Here is a 19,174-nt window from a genome sequence, read left to right as displayed (position 1 = left end):
ATAGTAATCCTCTGGTAGATGATGCAAAAGCGTCAAATAGGCCACGCCCTACGCGTTTCATCATAGGGACGTCTACTGGAGATCGGTCTGATAAAATGCTTTCCCAATTTCCCAATGGCACTGTTTATATCCGGCAAAACCTAAGTCATGAAATGCTCGTAGCTTCTGGTTTCTTAGGCCATAGAGATGATTGGAGCCATTCTGGTCTCTGATCAGCTCTATGCATTCTCGAGTTCCCTGTTGGGACAAGTGTGCCAGAGAAAACCATATAAGACGTTGGGGGGGAACGTTCCCTCCCACTGCTTGTAAAAGCAGCCTAGCGGCTAATTAGCCACTAGGATTGCTTTTACATGAAAGCCGACTGATGGTTGAAAAGAATGATACCAAGATGATACCTAAACCTGCAGGTATCATTCTAGTATAACCAATCAAATTCCAGCAACATACCAGTACATCGCTGGTCCTTGTTGGGCATACATTGTAATGTTCTTTTTTTCATGCAGCCTGTGGGCTGCATAAAAAAAAAGAGATTGATTGTGGGTAATTTTTTTTAACTGTGGTTGTGAAATTACCTCCTATAGCACTGGAGTTGCTGATTTATGTGTCGTGGGAGCAAACGCTGTTGCTGTCAAGATAAATAACTCAATGCTGCAGTTGAATGGTGTACCTGCAAAGCAAACAATAAAACAAAGTAACATTACAGTAGAACAGTAAGACATAACATGCCTGCAAAGCAAATACAATAAAACATAGTAAAAATAAAACATTTTTTAATGCAATCTGTGCCTAAAAAATATATATGCCGAAGCATGCTTTGGCATATATGCTCTTTATTTTAACTGTGGTGGTGAAATCACCTCTGACAGCGCTGGAGTCATGGCTTTACGTATCGTGGGAGCAAACGCTGTTGCTGTCAGAATAAATAAACCCATGCTGCAGCTGAATGTCGTACCTACTAAGCAAATGATGGTTAATAATAAAACAAAGTAACATTACAGTATAACAGTAAGACATACCATACCTTCAAAGCAAACACAATAAAACATAATAAAAATAAAACATCACACTTCAAAAATACAATAACAACAGAGAGAGAGAACAATAGATATAGAACAATAGTGAGCAAACAATAGAGCGGACAGTAGAGAGCGGACAGTAGAGAGCAAACATAAGAGGGAGAACAATAGAGAGAGAGAAGAAAAACAAAACCACAACTATTTTTGACTTTTTTATTTTATATTATTTGTGTTTTTTTTTTTTTCACTTTTATAAAAACTGTAAACTGTGAACATTCCAGATTAGGGTCTCTCAAAATGTGATGGCCATCTCATCTTGCAAGACCCTGTGTTAGTGTGCCCTAGGACTGTGTAGTGCTGTACCCTACGCTAATACTCCACTAGTGTGTGTTAGCGTTTGAAACAGTCACCGATGCAGAGACCAGGTTGGTCAGGACAGAAGGGACAATAAAAGCGGGTGTCACGCCTAAATCTGCATTTTCTGCAGACAAGACATCTTCTTTGGGGTGTTCTTTGGGTAGGGGTACCAGGGAGGACATATGGAAAATGCCTCTCATGCAGTCAGCTCACTGCATTTGCGTTGGGAAGGTGGGCCATAGCACCGTCTGGAAACAGAAGGGCTGTGAGGATCTCTTCCTGGTATTTTAGGAAGGATCCAGTTCGTCCTGAAGCTTTGTATAGCACAAAAGCGTTCAGCAGAACCAACTGAAATAAGTATAGACACTTTTTTTACTGGGCAATTAGGTACAGTGCCAACAACTGGTCGTTGAGGTCCACCCCTCCCATGTTAAGGTTGTATTCGTGGACACAGAGGGGTTTTTCCACAACACCAGTCGCCTTAGGAATTTGGAATGTCATATCTGTGTGAAGGGAGGACAGAGCGAAAACATTCCGTGAATCCCTCCACTTCACTGCTAACAAATTATTACACTTTAAGCAGGCTCTCTCCCCGTCTAAGTCAAGATTCTACAAGCCATTGGGGGAAGCCCTGGCAATTAGATCGCACGGTGCCACATGCGCCAATTCCATAATTTAAAAGGTGACTTAAAAGTGGCACGCTCATGTAATAATTGTCCACGTACAAGTGGTACACCTTTCCGAATAAGGGTGACACCGAGTCCCACACAATCTTACCAGCGCTCCCTATATTGTCTGAGCAGTTCTCCGGCTCTACGTGACTATCTTTTCCCTCGTAAACCATAAAACTATATGTATAGCCCGTTGCCCTGTCACAGAGCTTATACATCTTGGCCCGATATCTGGCACTCTTGCTGGGAAGATACTGTCTGGTAGACAAGTGGCCAGAAAACATAACCAGGGACTCATCAATGCAGACAACTTGATTGGGTGTAAACAAAGCTGCAAACTGTTGGTTGAAGTGGTTTACGAGGGGCCGAATTTTGTAGAGTCAATCAAATCCAGGGTCACCCAGAGGATGACAGAGTTCATCATTGAACTGCATGAACCGCAAGATCTGCACGTATCGTGTCCTGGTCATGGAGGCAGAGAACACGGGCATATGGTGAATTGGGTCAGTGGATCAATATGACCGCAACTCACTCTTTTTAGTTATGCCCACGAGGAGGGATAGGCCCAGAAAGGTCTTAAATTCGGAAACCGTTATAGGTTTCCATTCTCTGGCAAGGGTCAAATGGGGATTAGCGGTGATGAATTGACCAGCATACAAATTGCTTTGATCCACAATAGATCTATAGAGATCTTTCGTGAAAAACAGCGAATAAAAATCAAGTGTTTCCTCCTCAATTTCCGGGTTGGCCAGTGAATGGGGGAAGGTCGGGTGCTGCAGAAGTGGTGGGCTCCTAATTAGGATTGGCAAATGCAGCAGGAAGGGCACTATGGGCTCGATGGGCCTGTGTTTGTCTTTTTCTTGTTGGCTGCAGGACACTACTCATGCTAGCCACCTCACCAGCTTGAACTGCACTTATGAGACTTGCCACATCACCAAGTGTTACTGCAGTGTTGGATGTACGACCAGGATGTACTAGGCCGCTGGTGCTTGCCAGTTCACCAGAAGGATGAGCGCCACTAGTACTGGCTCTCTGCTCCATACGAGAGCCCTGCGGTTCTTGCACCTCAACGACAGCAGAAGAATGTCCCTTGGCAGGGACCACTACTCTGTCGTCAGAGCTATCTGTCAGGGTGCCGCTGCTGTCTACTGGTTCATATTCTGAGCCTGAATCTGACAGATAGGTGACTTCACTATCTGTCATGCTCAGAAACGTGTAGGCCTCTTCACTACTGTACTTTCGATTTGACAATTTGGTCTCTAAATTTAATGGTACAGTAGTGAGACTCACAGGAAAAAAAGCTCTTGACTGTCAGCGACTGCTTCAAATGCTACAAAAAAACTGTTTTTTGCGTTTGCAGGGATCTGGCCTGACTCTGCGAATACTACGGTTATGTGTTTTTTTTTAAAAAAAGGTTTTATTTGCCAAATGCACATATACAGAATAGAACATTGCATACAAAGTATATTTTCATTACAGACATCAAAATATAGTTGTCAATCAAGATTTTTGGAATGAACATCCAATAATAAGGGATATGTCAGTGCAAATAGCGTTTTTTTTTGCAAGTTGTCATTTGCCATAAACATTTTTATTGAAAATTATCATCAGCTTATGATATGGTAGAAAAAAGAGGAACAAAGAAAAGAAAAAAAAACAAAAACCATTGAGGTGGGTACCTCCTGAACCAATTGTGCCGTGCGCTGTCATCTCCCCCGACCCCCAGAACAGGCTCTCTCAACAGTATTCTACAGTACGTAGTACCTAGTTGTGGTATGTAAGTATTTCCCTTTTAGGTAACACAAGATGTTTTTCTTACTACCTCTGACTTCATAAGTCATTTTATACAGTGTGATATTTGCATTAATCAATCGCTTCCAAGCAGATAGTGTAAGATGATCTCTCGTTATCCAGTTTAGGACAATTAGCTTTCTGACATAGTAAAACATTAGTCTCAGAAACATTCTTTTATTATTGCTCATTACTTTGTCCTCAATGACACCTAGGAGACCCAGAAGTGGACTACATATGTTAGGAAGATCAAATGTATCTGCAATAAACTGGGTCACCTGTGACCATAGGGGTCGTATCCTATTACACTCCCACACCATATGCATAAACGTACCCTCTGCCACTAGGTACTTATGACATATAGGGTCACCTCTTTTGCCCATCTTATACAATCTGTGTGGAGTGTAATATATTTGATGAAGGTATCTTAATTGTATCAGTTTGTCCCTGGCAGAAATGACTGTAGGCATATAGGAGGTCAAAACTTCCTCCCAATTAGCCTCAGTCAGCTCTGGAATTATAGCAGTCCACCTGATTCTCATTTTGTCTTCTCTTGGCTGCTTTTTTCCCATGAGAACTGCGTAATAAGTGGAGATTAGTTTGGTATGGTCAGGTTCCGCAAGCAGTGTTTCTAATTTAGTGTTTTCTAAAAGTACTGGTTCTGTTCCAAATTGGGCCCTAACTGCATGTTTCAGCCTAGTATAGTGAACTGACCAAGAATCGGGGACACCCAATTCCCTCTTTAGCTGTGCAAATGTTTTAAGTTCAATATTGTCAAATAATTGGTGCATATAGGTAAGACCAAATTTGGCCCATCTATGTCCATCTTCCAAACAAGCAAAATCCTACAAACAAGGGTTAAACTACAGTGGGGCATTTAGCAATAGTTGCAGTGATTCATCATGTATGTGTTTCCTACAGAGTTCAAGCACCCGTTTAGCTGATCGAAGTACAGTCCTATCATCTTCCGTAGGTACAGTCCCTCTGAAAAAGAAGTTCAAAAGTGCTTTATAGGAGGTCGCTGTCGCAGCCTCCACCGCCATAGCAGCATTGCTCAGCTGTGGAAACATACGTCAGTGAGCCTGAACCAACTGGGAAGCTAAGTAGTACAGGCGAAGGTCAGGTACCGCTAGACCAGCCCTCCCCACCGGTAATTGTAAAATGGCCAACGACACTCGGACCACCTTACCCCCCCACAGAAAGGAGGTCAACAGGGAGTCAATGTGTCTGAAAGTTTTTTTTGGGATGTATATTGGGGCATTAGAGAGTATATATAAAAACTTCGGGAGGAAAATCATTTTAAATAAATTAGCTCTACCCAACAATGTGAGCGGGAGGTCTTTCCATTTTTGTACTCTGTCTCTAAAAGCTCTAATTACAGGCCATAAGTTTGTTTCAGTGAATGACTCCACAGGTAATTGAATATGTATTCCTAAGTATTTGAATTGTGTTGTTATAGTTAGAGGACAATCTGCAGGGGATACTGGATTTGACTGAGGATCTAGAGGAAACAGTGCGGTTATGTGTTTAGTGTTTTTGTAAGTGACAGTGATCGATTGATACTGCACTTGGATGGGCTGGGCAGAGGGCCTAAACGCAGGTGCTAGCAGGTATCTGGGCTGATCCCGCTAACAGTGCGTTTTTGGAACTCTAAACTGCTGGGGACGCTAGTATAGATTTGATCAGATCAGATAGTGATCCGTTTAGACACTATACTACTAAGGGTGGTGTATGGTGCGTGCATGGGTGTTAGTGCTACTGGCACTAATCTGATGCCGCCTGGGGTGACACAGACCCTATCTGACACTAAAACTTAACTGATATCATCCGCCGGGTGATCAGGGGGTTAAACCTTTATTTAGGTAATATATGGCGGGTACCCTGACTCTATAAAAAAAACTAGCTAACCAGTGTCACCCGTGACACTAATACAGCGATCACTGGTGACAGGGGGTGATCAAGGGGTTAAACCTTTATTAGGGGATGTTAGAGGGGTCCCTAGACCTATCTGGGCCTACACTATGTACCCTAACACTGATTTTTGTTACTAATGACACCAGTACAGTGATCAAAAAAATATGAACACTGCACTGGTTGACACAGTGACAGGGGGTGAAGGGGTTAACTGGGGGGGGCGATCAGGGGTTGATCGGGGGGTGACAAGTGTACCTACCTGAACTGGTGTCAGTGTAGTGTTGGTGCACTTACTCTGAGATGTCTTCTCTCCTCTCTCTGGAACGGAAAAGAGTTCCACGAGGAGAGATTACATCACTTCCTCTGCTGTGTTTACACTTACACATGTAGGGGAAGGATTTCATTCACCAGGACCGATCACCAGGTCCAGGCAGAAACCATTGGCCTGGGCCTGGAGATTGATTGGTTCTGGAGTGAATCCGATCGGCGCACCCCTGAGGCGGTCGCAAGCGCGACATATAGATACGATGCCTCACCCAGCCGGGCCAACCTGCCACAGTATAACTGCAGCGGCTGGTCCGGCATTGGTTAAAGTAGAACTAAACCCATTGATTTAATGAAACCATCAAATGGCTGGTGTTATAATTAATCACATGTGCAGCACCATGACATTTGCAGATAAAACAGAAGCAGCTTCCTTGGCTGTAAAGGATAGGAGGGTTTAATTCTGCTGTAAGGCTGTCAGCAGATCGGCCTTCACAAATTCAGCAGTGCCTAAAAATGCCTAAAAATAGAGAGCAACTGAGCATGTGCAGAGCAGAATGAGACAGTGTATTACTGAATTTTAAACGGTATAGCCACTGATTTTTAATGTTATCCGTAGCTATACCTGCAAAAGGGGCCAGCCTGAAGTGATCTAGTGGGACTTAATGTTCTGATTAAAGTTTCAATTTAATAATCCCTGCCTTATAGGCTTGGAATGGTCCAACTCTGGAAACTGGAGATGCTTTGTACACAGGCATTTAAGACCTAAATACCCCATAAGCACTAAAATCATGGGTTTGCAGTTGTGCAGATATACTCATAAAATAGAGCTCCACTTCACCTATTCCTCCCATACCTCGATAATGATCTCAAGTATTTACCTTGATTGGCTGACAAATAAAAATGTATAGAAGATGGAGCTCCTAATTGGTACAAACTTTTGGTGGCATTTCTTTAATAAATCTTCCCAGGGTCTTGGCAATGGTGACACCCAGGAAGAAATTTGAGAAGTTCAGGAGGTGAATACTACCAAAAGTTTGCTATAAGAAAATTACTATTGCTAAAATATAGTGGCAATCCATTCTATTATAGCTAACTATCAAAACATCCATGCAAGAAATCGTATATCTGATATTATCATTGTTGTCATGAATTATGTAACTATCTTTTACCTACAGTATATTCAGTTATACAGTTAGCTCCTGGTTATATGTCTTTCATACCTTAGTGTACAGTATCACTTCAGCTATTCTGTATAATATTTAATACACATCTATAAAAAGTCAAAGTAAACAATATATCTTAAGCAGCATTCACTGTTTGGAAATCATTTGCAATACTCCTAAATTTGTCTGATGTTTTACAAAGTGCAATGTGACTAGACAGGGTAACCTCTCATTATTTCTAGTATATTCTAAAATGCTTCATCTGTCTGTGTCTCAGTTTTGTTTGATATGACTTATCCTGTCCTGGAAACAAACCAACATCATTAAAAAGCATCATTAAGTTGCCAGTCAGTCATCTCAAGTCCCTGAAGACATGCACTTATGCACTAGAGGTGATATGTGAATTGTCCACAATGGTCTCTTTTCTCGTGAACTTAAAGTCTAATTAGCACCTTATGAAGAATGAAGCCTAATAATTATTCAGTAGGGGCAACAACATTAACAAAAACATATACTGAATATCCTGACATACTTTATTCAGATCGAGCCTTGAATTAAAATTGAAACCCTTCAGCCCCGTTTGTGCATTTCTGTTGCTTGAGTTGGGATTTAGTTTCCATTTTGTAGAAGGCAGGTGATTTATTAAGGAAATGATTACTGCTGTTTTAATCAAAAGTAAGTATGAAATAATATGGTTGATAAAATTTTAATTGGATAGCCCAATCGAAAGTAATATTTCAGTCATTTGTGGATTGTTTTAAAATAAGTCATTTAGTGGATTTTTTTATTTTTTGGTGAGATCCCCTAACTATAGTTCCTGGCTCTAAATCAATTTTTTTTAGTTTTAGATTAAATTGAGAAAAAGTTACTTACTCTGCCATGGTTTTATTTCTATCCCTGATATCTTTGGGGAGGTTTTACCTCACTACGTGTCACTGTGATGCCTATACAAGAAATGGGGGTGTCATCACAAGTCAAAGCATAGTTTGCAATAAATCTTATCATTATCCAAATGTTGGTAATTTGTTAATGTGCTATAAAACAGCTTATTGTATCAATCCAAGCAAGTTTTCTTCACTGGAGTAAATACACTGTTAGTTTCACAATCCTAAATTTTCTTCTGAGGAATGTAATAGCATTGAGATAGCAACATCGAGATAGCAACAACCCTCCAGGGCCTAAAGGGGACCTGTCAAAAGATGTGAAAAAGAGATCTAATACCAGTGTCCTATATGGTACATATCACATTAACAAATTAATACCATATGGAGGGTAACAGATAACATAGTAAAAGGATTTTTATTATGGTCCTGAGGAACAATGAACACACGTGAAACATGTTGTCCAACTTACAGAGGGAAAATAGCATTGGATAAAATCTGAATTAGTTTTGATCTTTATGTACCAAGCAAAAACTTTTAAATTACGTTTTATATTTTTTGGGTTGTTTCCTCAATAAGTTCTGGGGTAATGAATCTTAAAGTCCTACTTCACCTCTTCAATACTGGGCAATTTCACTCTCTACCTGCCCAGGCCGATTTTTAGCTTTCAGTGCTGTTGAACTTTGAATGACAATTGCATGGTCATGCAACACTGTACCCTCATTCAATTTTTTTGAAATGTTTGAGACAAATAGAGCTTTCTTTTGGTGGTATTTAATCGTCACTGGTTTTATTTTTTTTATTTTGTTTGCTAAACTATTTATTACGTACTTTCTGTTATAAAATGTTGCAAATAAGTAATTTTTATTCTTTACTGATTTACGCTGATGAGGCTGCACTAATGGGCACTGATAGGCTGCACTAATGGGCACTAATAAGGCAGCACTAATGGGCACTGATGAGGCAGCACTGATGGGCACCGATGAGGAGGCACTAATATGCACAGATAGGCAGCACAGATGGTCACAGATAGTTGGCCTTGATGGGCACTGATATGTGGCACTGATGAGAAGGCACTGATGTGGTGGCACTGATGGGCACTGATAGGCAGCACTAATGGGCATTGATAGGCGGCACTGATAGGCAGCACTGATGGGCACTGATTTGCAGTGATAGGGCTGCACTGATAATCAAAGCACTGATGATCAGCACCCTGATTATCTGTGTAAATGTTCTCTGTCACACTTGCTGGTTACCGACTCTCCTCTCCTCATGCTGTGACAGCGCATGAGGAAAGGATTGCCGATATCCGGCAAGCTTGTTCACATGTGATCAGCTGTGATTGGACAAAAACACAAATTGCTCTATTCAAAACAAAATAAAACATTCTGACTTGAGTTGAGCTGTAACTCCACAAGCTTTCTCTCAGACTCAGTCCTTCGATCTGTGAGAAAATTCCAGCTGCAAACTAGAACTGCACAGCTGTGCATGAGCCCGATTATTTTAGTGTATTTTCACTGACAACTATAGGTCTCAAACTAGCAATCTGGAATCAATGATGGTACTTGATTATGAGATCCCCATGATAACCAGTCATCATGATCACCAAAGATTGTTTAGAAGCATCTATCACTGTGTTGCCTTCTTTCTGCTTTACAGCAGTTTTACCTGTGGACGATGGCTAAAGAAAGAGAGAGATATATACAAGGTTTCACAAATGACAGGACATTATAAATGTTGAAACATTGGTGAAATTTTGGTAATTGATACATGTTGTTTTATTAGTCTTCTGTTTTTTAAAATAAAAATGGTAAGGAAATTCTACATTTTTAAAAAGGAGTATGTTCTGTTGGCCTAAGAAAGCAAGGGGGTTTCAGGCACAGGCAGGGATGATTTATTTCAAGATTTTTCAGACAGTAACACTCACAGCACAAAAAGCAGTGTGTGGTCTCGGCCACCTGCTAACGCTCTTTGTAAGAAATGCATTGCCAATGCCTGAATGAAAGGGCAGAATTGATTGACTTGAATTTTTCTACCATCACTTTTCTAAGTCTCTACCAGCATCCAATATGTTCCTGATGTTCTGCCTGATGATGATGTTATGCTGTGTACACACGACCGGACTTTTGACGGACTGAATCACGTCAGACTTTTCAACGGACTTTCGACTGACTTTTCGACGGACTTCCGTCGTATCGGACTTGTCTACACACAATCACACCAAAGTCCGATAGATTCGACCGTGATGACGTACGACCGGACTAGAATAAGGAAGTTCATAGTCAGTAGCCAATAGCTGCCCTAGCGTCGGTTTTCATCCGTCAGACTAGCATAAAGACTAAGTGATTTTTCAACCGGACTCGAGTCCATCGGAAAGATTTGAAACATGTTCTAAATCTAAAGTCCGTCACATTTTAAACAGAAAAGGTCCACTGCAGGTCTGATGAAGCCCACACACGGTCGAATTGTCTGATGGATTCGTTCTGTCGGACAAGTTTGGTCGAAAAGTCCAGCCGTGTGTACACGGCATTACAGGTTTTAGTCCTCTCCAGTTTTGAAATGTTTCTTTGCTGTGAAAACCCATTCCTCCTACTAATTTAGGCCTGGAATGTGGACAAATACCACTGAATCTGGAAAATTCTTGGGATTAGCACTTACTATGGCCCTTGTAAAAGAATAAGCATATGCTCCCTCTTACTAGTCCATAACTCCTATTCACTGCATTCATGTTTTTGGCTGTCATGTTGTCAGAATGTTTATACTGAAATAATAAAACAGTATTATATTTATGGAATTATGCAAAATCTGTGGTTTTGGGAGATTTTCACATTTTTCCACAAATACAACCAATTAGTTAAAGTTTGTTTATCCATGCTATTTTGAAGACAAGTGCGTAGGTGCTAAAAATATATATTTATTAACTAAAATTCAGTGTAAAATAATATCAAATAAAACTGGTGATAATACAAAAAGATTATATATACTTTCAAATATCAAATATATATTGGAAATGTAGATGATAATACAATTTTACCACAAGTTCTTGTGGTTTCTTGTTACAACATAAAATATTTCAACACTTAGTAAACTTATACTTAGTAACACTTAGCAAATAGGTTTCTGTGGCTCTATGGACTTCTATAAACAGGCTAGGTGTTGACTTTAAAGTGGATGTAAACCCAAAAAATAATTTTTTATGTCATATTGTAGAATATAAGATTTCCTATCATTTGAGCCCAGTCTTGCCACACAGAGTTAATCCGTCTCTGAGCAATCCTCTTTTTTGCTCAGTGAGAAAATTCTTGACAAATTGAGGAAAACCATGTCAAATACGCCCCCTTGCTGTGAGTGACAGGTAATTTACATATCTCGTGCACCAGCCTAAGTAAGACACATGCAGTATTTTATAACTCCCTCCCACTCCTTTCTTCTGCTGCTCTGCCAGGATTGGCTGTTCCACATAATCTCAGCCCTGGCTGCAGACACTCCACTGGTCTGATGGGGAGAGGTTGCTGCTGGACACAGCTATATATATATATATATATATATATATATATATATATATATATATATATAAAAATATACTGTATAAAGCTGTGTCCAGCAGCAACCCCCCCGTAAATGACATTTCCGTCCTTTCCTCCACTCTCCATCCTGACAGAGCCCGCTGGAATGGAGGGGAGTCGGCTGTGGGGGATGAGGGGGGTGGAGGAGGAAGACACAGGGAGCGGATAAGGACAGGAGGGGGGGCAGAGAAGAAGGGGAGGTGGTGGTGGTGGAGAGAACACATCAGATGCTGGAGGAGAAGGACAGAAGGGACAGTTGGGGGTGATCAGTGCAGCAGAGGGACAGCCGTGAGCACCGATCTCCCTACATGGCGTTTGATCAGCTGCCTCTCCTTCTCTGCCTCCTCAGGGGGATACGTGCTCACAGCTGTCCCCGCTGCACCAATCATCCCCGACTGTCACTGGACAGTGACAGGAGCCATGAGCGCGCTCCTCTTCCCCTGTGCGCGCACTTTTCACTCCAGCCAGGCGCGAGTGTAGAGGTGGGCGGGGAGTCTGGTGATGTCATGACTCCGCCCACCGAACGCCGTACAACGGACCCGCCCACCGGACCCGTTTTTGGGGGCTGCAAACAGACAGAGGGGAGACATTTGAAAGGTAAGGATACATGCAGGAGGCATGTATATCCTTATAGATCACCCCTATGGCAGTACTTAAAAAAAGATGGGAGTGGGTTTACATCCACTTTAATACTTGTGACTTCTCAAAACAAATAGCCCTTCAAACTTACACTTTAAAAATGCACAGACAAAATGTTATACTGTGCTTGATAATTTAATCAAGACTTATTTTTCAATTTAGAATGAATATATGGTTCAACACATACTATAACTAATGCAATTCTAATGCCCCGTACACACGGTCGGATTTTCCGATGGAAAATGTCCGATCGGAGCGTGTTGTCGGAAATTCCGACCGTGTGTAGGCTCCGTCGGACATTTTCCATCGGATTTTCCGACACACAAAGTTAGAGAGCAGGAGATAAAATTTTCCGACAACAAAATCCGTTGTCGGAAATTCCGATCGTGTGTACACAAATCCGACGGACAAAGTGCCACGCATGCTCAGAATAAATAAAGAGATGAAAGCTATTGGCCACTGCCCCGTTTATAGTCCCGACGTACGTGTTTTACGTCACCGCGTTCAGAATGATCGGATTTTCTGACAACTTTGTGTGACCGTGTGTATGCAAGACAAGTTTGAGCCAACATCCGTCGGAAAAAATCCTAGGATTTTGTTGTCGGAATGTCCGAACAAAGTCCGACCATGTGTACGCCCTATAAGACTTTGAAGTCAGCTTTGTGAGATATAACAAGATATATATATATATATATATATATATATATATATATATATATATATATATATATATATATATATATATATATATATATATATATATATATATATATATATATACATAAATATATATATATATACATATATATATATATATATATACATATATATATATATATATATACATATATATATATATATATATATATATATATATATATATATATATATATATATATATATATATATATATATATATATATATATATCCCTTGGTTTAGAAGCGAAACAAATTCACACTGCAGTTAAAAGATATAAGTAGAGGGGTCCGCGCTTAGGACAGGGTGAGAGAGCTGCTGCCTATTCCTGATTGCTATCTCAAAGGATCCAATAATAGAGTAAAGTGGTAAGGGTAAGGGAATAAAGACGGCGCTGCCCTCAATATGATTGGGTGCTATAACCTAATACGGTAAATGAACCTGAACTAGGTGTTCATAGTGCAATCTCACCAAATGTTGCAGAAGTAACCAAAAGCAAAGGATCCAAAAGATCAAAAAACAAAAGCCGTAACCTCAGTGCATACAACACTGCTACATAAAGTGAAATAAAATAAAATAAAATAAAATAAAATAAAATAAAATCCCCCCAGTGGGTTAAATAGTTATTTCAAAATAGAGTAGTAAAGTATAGTAAACAATGGTTGAATAAAAAATTATTATGTTTCCTCAAAACTCAAAAGTTTTGGGACAAAATGGCACCAGGGATGCTGTGAAATAAGTGATAAAAAAAGTTTTTAAATTGAATATATATGTAGTGTTACTATGGTCTCCATGTGCCGTTATCATGTGTATATAAGATAATGCTACAATTTCCAAAAGTATTGAGACACCAAGGCGTATGTGAACAAAAAAAACAACTTATGTGAACCATAAAAAACTTAATTGTGACACACTATTAGCACACTCCCTGTGAGTTAAATGCAATTATATAGAAAAGCATACAGCAGCCATAAATCCAGTTTAACAAATGCATATGCAGCAATCATTAGCTCCTAAAAGGTCCATGCAAGGGGTCATACATAAATGACCAGGTGGAGAAGACAGAATCCAACAAAATAAATGCTGTTAATTGTATCCTTGGGGACACACTGCAGTGACTTCCGTGCCTTTCATTCAAGATGGTGACTTTCAGGTGCTCACCCCCCAATGTTACCCCACTCACCAGAGATGATCACCCCTGCAGGGGTACCGAGCGGCAGAGTGGGTGTCCCACGGCAGGTGATATTCACTCCGAGTGTGCTTCCCTTCCTCTACAGCTTTCGGTCCTTACAGCTGTCTCCATGTGTTCTACACATGGAGACAGCTGTAAGGACCGAAAGCTGTAGAGGAAGGGAAGCACACTCGGAGTGAATATCACCTGCCATGGGACACCCACTCTGCCGCTCGGTACCCCTGCAGGGGTGATCATCTCTGGTGAGTGGGGTAACATTGGGGGGTGAGCACCTGAAAGTCACCGTCTTGAATGAAAGGCACGGAAGTCACTGCAGTGTGTCCCCAAGGATACAATTAACAGCATTTATTTTGTTGGATTCTGTCTTCTCCACCTGGTCATTTATGTATGACCCCTTGCATGGACCTTTTAGGAGCTAATGATTGCTGCATATGCATTTGTTAAACTGGATTTATGGCTGCTGTATGCTTTTCTATATAATTGCATTTAACTCACAGGGAGTGTGCTAATAGTGTGTCACAATTAAGTTTTTTATGGTTCACATAAGTTGTTTTTTTTGTTCACATACGCCTTGGTGTCTCAATACTTTTGGAAATTGTAGCATTATCTTATATACACATGATAACGGCACATGGAGACCATAGTAACACTACATATATATTCAATTTAAAAACTTTTTTTATCACTTATTTCACAGCATCCCTGGTGCCATTTTGTCCCAAAACTTTTGAGTTTTGAGGAAACATAATAATTTTTTATTCAACCACTGTTTACTATACTTTACTACTCTATTTTGAAATAACTATTTAACCCACTGGGGGGATTTTATTTTATTTTATTTTATTTTATTTTATTTTATTTTATTTCACTTTATGTAGCAGTGTTGTATGCACTGAGGTTACGGCTTTTGTTTTTTGATCTTTTGGATCCTTTGCTTTTGGTTACTTCTGCAACATTTGGTGAGATTGCACTATGAACACCTAGTTCAGGTTCATTTACCGTATTAGGTTATAGCACCCAATCATATTGAGGGCAGCGCCGTCTTTATTCCCTTACCCTTACCACACTGCAGTTAAAATTCAATTCACTTTAAAACTGAACTGCCAATATTGATTGGATTAGTTAAGCATATGCTCAAAAAACTTCAATTACCCAAAAATATAAAAATAAGGGATCAATACTTTACCAGGGCTTAAGAACTCTGTTGTTTTGAGAAGCATCAAGTTAGGTGTCCCACAGGACTTCTCCAACATTCCTACATCTCTATGCTCTCTCTTTCTCCTCTCGTCTTCCAAGATTCTTTCCATCCCAAAAATTATTTCAGTCTCCCCTTGTGTCATGTGTAGGGATGAGCTTCGTGTTCGAGTCGAACCCATGTTCGACTCGAACATCGTCTGTTTGATCATTCGCCGAACTGCGAACGATATGGGCCATTCGCGCCAAATTCGAGTGGCACGTCACGGCCCATAATACACTGCGGCATCGCAGTGCATTGCTGGCTGATGATTGGCAAAGCATGCACTTTGACCCATATGTTTGGCCAATCACAGCGCTGTCTGTGCAGAGAGCTGTAATTGGCCAAAGCCAGGGTGGCTTTGGCCAATTATGGCTCAGGGGGTTTAGTACACGCCCCACACTATATAAGGCCACCTGCACGTCAGCCCTGTGTAGTGTGTTCCGGCGTTGAGAGACAGAGAGACAGTGTCATTTGATTTAAGTTAGATAGATTAGGCAGGACAGTCAGTCAGTTAGCTGCACTTACAGTGTATTGTGTATATATATGCATCCCAGGTGTTTTATATATATATATATATATATATATATATATATATATATATTCCTGTTATTATCTTCCTACTGACAGGCAGGCAGGTATTGTTACAGTATTTGAAGAAAATTGCTGGTGTTCTTCTGATCCTGTTAGTCCTATTAGCTACAGTATTTACAGTTAGTGTAGTGCGTCCTCTGCACAGTGTGCACCTAAAGCTACCTGTAGAAGATTGGTGGTGTTTTTCTGATCCTATCACTACCGCAGGCAGCTACATTATTTTTTAGTGTAGTGTGACCTCTGCACAGTGTTCAGCTAAAGCTACAAGTTAGTGTAGTGTGACCCCTGCACAGTGTTCAGCTAAAGCTCCAAGTTAGTGTAGTGCGACCTCTGTACAGTGTTCAGCTAAAGCTACAAGTTAGTGTAGTGCAACCTCTGCACAGTGTTCAGCTAAAGCTACAAGTTAGTGTAGTGCGACCTCTGCACAGTGTTCAGCTAAAGCTACCTGTAGAAGGTTGGTGTTGTTTTCCTGATCCTATCACTACCGCAGGCAGCTACATTATTTACACGTTAGTGTAGTGCGACCTCTGCACAGTGTTCAACTAAAGCTACAAGTTAGTGTAGTGTGACCTCTGCACAGTGTTCAGCTAAAGCTACAAGTTAGTGTAGTGCGACCTCTGCACAGTGCTCAGCTAAAGCTACCTGTAGAAGGTTGGTGGTGTTTTCCTGATCCTATCACTACCGCAGGCAGCTACATTATTTACAAGTTAGTGTAGTGCGACCTCTGCACAGTGTTCAGCTAAAGCTACCTGTAGAAGGTTGGTGGTGTTTTCCTGATCCTATCACTACCGCAGGCAACTACATTATTTACATGTTAGTGTAGTGCGACCTCTGCACAGTGTTCAGCTAAAGCTACCTGTAGAAGGTTGGTGGTGTTTTCCTGATCCTATCACTACCGCAGGCAGCTACATTATTTACATATTAGTGTAGTGCGACCTCTGCACAGTGTTCAGCTAAAGCTACCTGTAGAAGGTTGGTGGTGTTTTCCTGATCCTATCACTGCCGCAGGCAGCTACATTATTTACACGTTAGTGTATTGCGACCTCTGTACAGTGTTCAACTAAAGCTACGTGTAGAACATTGGTGGTGTTTTCCAGATCCTATCACTACTGCAGGCAGCTACATTATTTACACGTTAGTGTAGTGCGACCTCTGCACAGTGTTCAGCTAAAGCTACCTCTGGAAGGTTGGTGGTGTTTTCCTGATCCTATCACTACCACAGGCAGCTACATTATTTACACGTTAGTGTAGTGCGACCTCTGCACAGTGTTCAGCTAAAGCTACCTGTAGAAGGTTGGTGGTGTATTCCTGATCCTATCACTACTGCAGGCAGCTACATTATTTACACGTTAGTGTATTGCGACCTCTGTACGGTGTTCAACTAAAGCTACCTGTAGAAGGTTGGTGGTGTTTTCCTGATCCTATCACTACTGCAGGCAGCAACATTATTTACACGTTAGTGTAGTGCAACCTCTGCACAGTGTTCAGCTAAAGCTACAAGTTAGTGTAGTGCGTCCTCTGCACAGTGTTCAGCTAAAGCTACAAGTTAGTGTAGTGCAACCTCTGCACAGTGTTCAGCTAAAGCTACAAGTTGGTGTAGTGCGACCTCTGCACAGTGTTCAGCTAAAGCTCCAAGTTAGTGTAGTGCGACCTCTGCACAGTGTTCAGCTAAAGCAACAAGTTAGTGTAGTGCGACCTCTGCACAGTGTTCAGCTAAAGCTACCTGTAGAAGATTGGTGGTGTTTTCCTGATCTTATCACTACCGCAGGCAGCTACATTATTTACACGTTAGTGTAGTGCGACCTCTGCACAGTGTTCAGCTAAAGCTACCTGTAGAAGGTTGGTGGTGTTTTCCTGATCCTATCGCTACCGCAGGCAGCTACATTATTTAAACGTTAGTGTAGTGTGTCCTCTGCACAGTGTTCAGCTAAAGCTACAAGTTAGTGTAGTGCGACCTCTGCACAGTGTTCAGCTAAAGCTACAAGTTGGTGTAGTGCGACCTCTGCACAGTGTTCAGCTAAAGCTACAAGTTGGTGTAGTGCAACCTCTGCACAGTGTTCAGCTAAAGCTACAAGTTAGTGTAGTGCGACCTCTGCACAGTGTTCAGCTAAAGCTCCAAGTTAGTGTAGTGCGACCTCTGCACAGTGTTCAGCTAAAGCTGCAAGTTAGTGTAATGCAGCCCCTGCAAAGTGTTCAGCTAAAGCTACCTGTAGAATGTTGGTGTTGTTTTCCTGATCCTATCACTACCGCAGGCAGCTACATTATTTACACGTTAGTGTAGTGCAACCTCTGCACAGTGTTCAGCTAAAGCTACAAGTTAGTGTAGTGCGACCTCTGCACAGTGTTCAGCTAAAGCTACAAGTTAGTGTAGTACGACCTCTGCACAATGTTCAGCTAAAGCTACCTGTAAAAGGTTGGTGGTGTTTTCCTGATCCTATCACTACCACAGGAAGCTACATTATTTACGCGTTAGTGTATTGCGACCTCTGTACAGTGTTCAACTAAAGCTACCTGTAGAAGGTTGGTGGTGTTTTCCTGATCCTATCACTACCGCAGGCAGCTACATTATTTACACGTTAGTGTAGTGTGAACTCTGCACAGTGTTCAGCTAAAGCTACCTGTAGAAGGTTGGTGGTGTTTTCCTGATCCTATCACTACCGCAGGCAGCTACATTATTTACACGTTAGTGTAGTGTGACCTCTGCACAGTGTTCAGCTAAAGCTACCTGTAGAAGGTTGGTGGTGTTTTCCTGATCCTATCGCTACCGCAGGCAGCTACATTATTTAAACGTTAGTGTAGTGCGTCCTCTGCACAGTGTTCAGCTAAAGCTACAAGTTAGTGTAGTGCGACCTCTGCACAGTGTTCAGCTAAAGCTACAAGTTGGTGTAGTGCGACCTCTGCACAGTGTTCAGCTAAAGCTACAAGTTAGTGTAGTGCGACCTCTGCACAGTGTTCAGCTAAAGCTACCTGTAGAAGGTTGGTGTTGTTTTCCTGATCCTATCACTACCGCAGGCAGCTACATTATTTACAAGTTAGTGTAGTGCGACCTCTGCACAGTGTTCAGCTAAAGCTACAAGTTAGTGTAGTGCGACCTCTGCACAGTGTTCAGCTAAAGCTACAAGTTGGTGTAGTGCGACCTCTGCACAGTGTTCAGCTAAAGCTACAAGTTAGTGTAGTGCGACCTCTGCACA

The sequence above is a fragment of the Aquarana catesbeiana genome, linkage group LG07 (genome assembly GCF_042186555.1).
Source record: "Aquarana catesbeiana isolate 2022-GZ linkage group LG07, ASM4218655v1, whole genome shotgun sequence".
Lineage (NCBI taxonomy): Eukaryota > Metazoa > Chordata > Amphibia > Anura > Ranidae > Aquarana > Aquarana catesbeiana.
Note: the sequence above shows the minus strand (reverse complement) of the source record.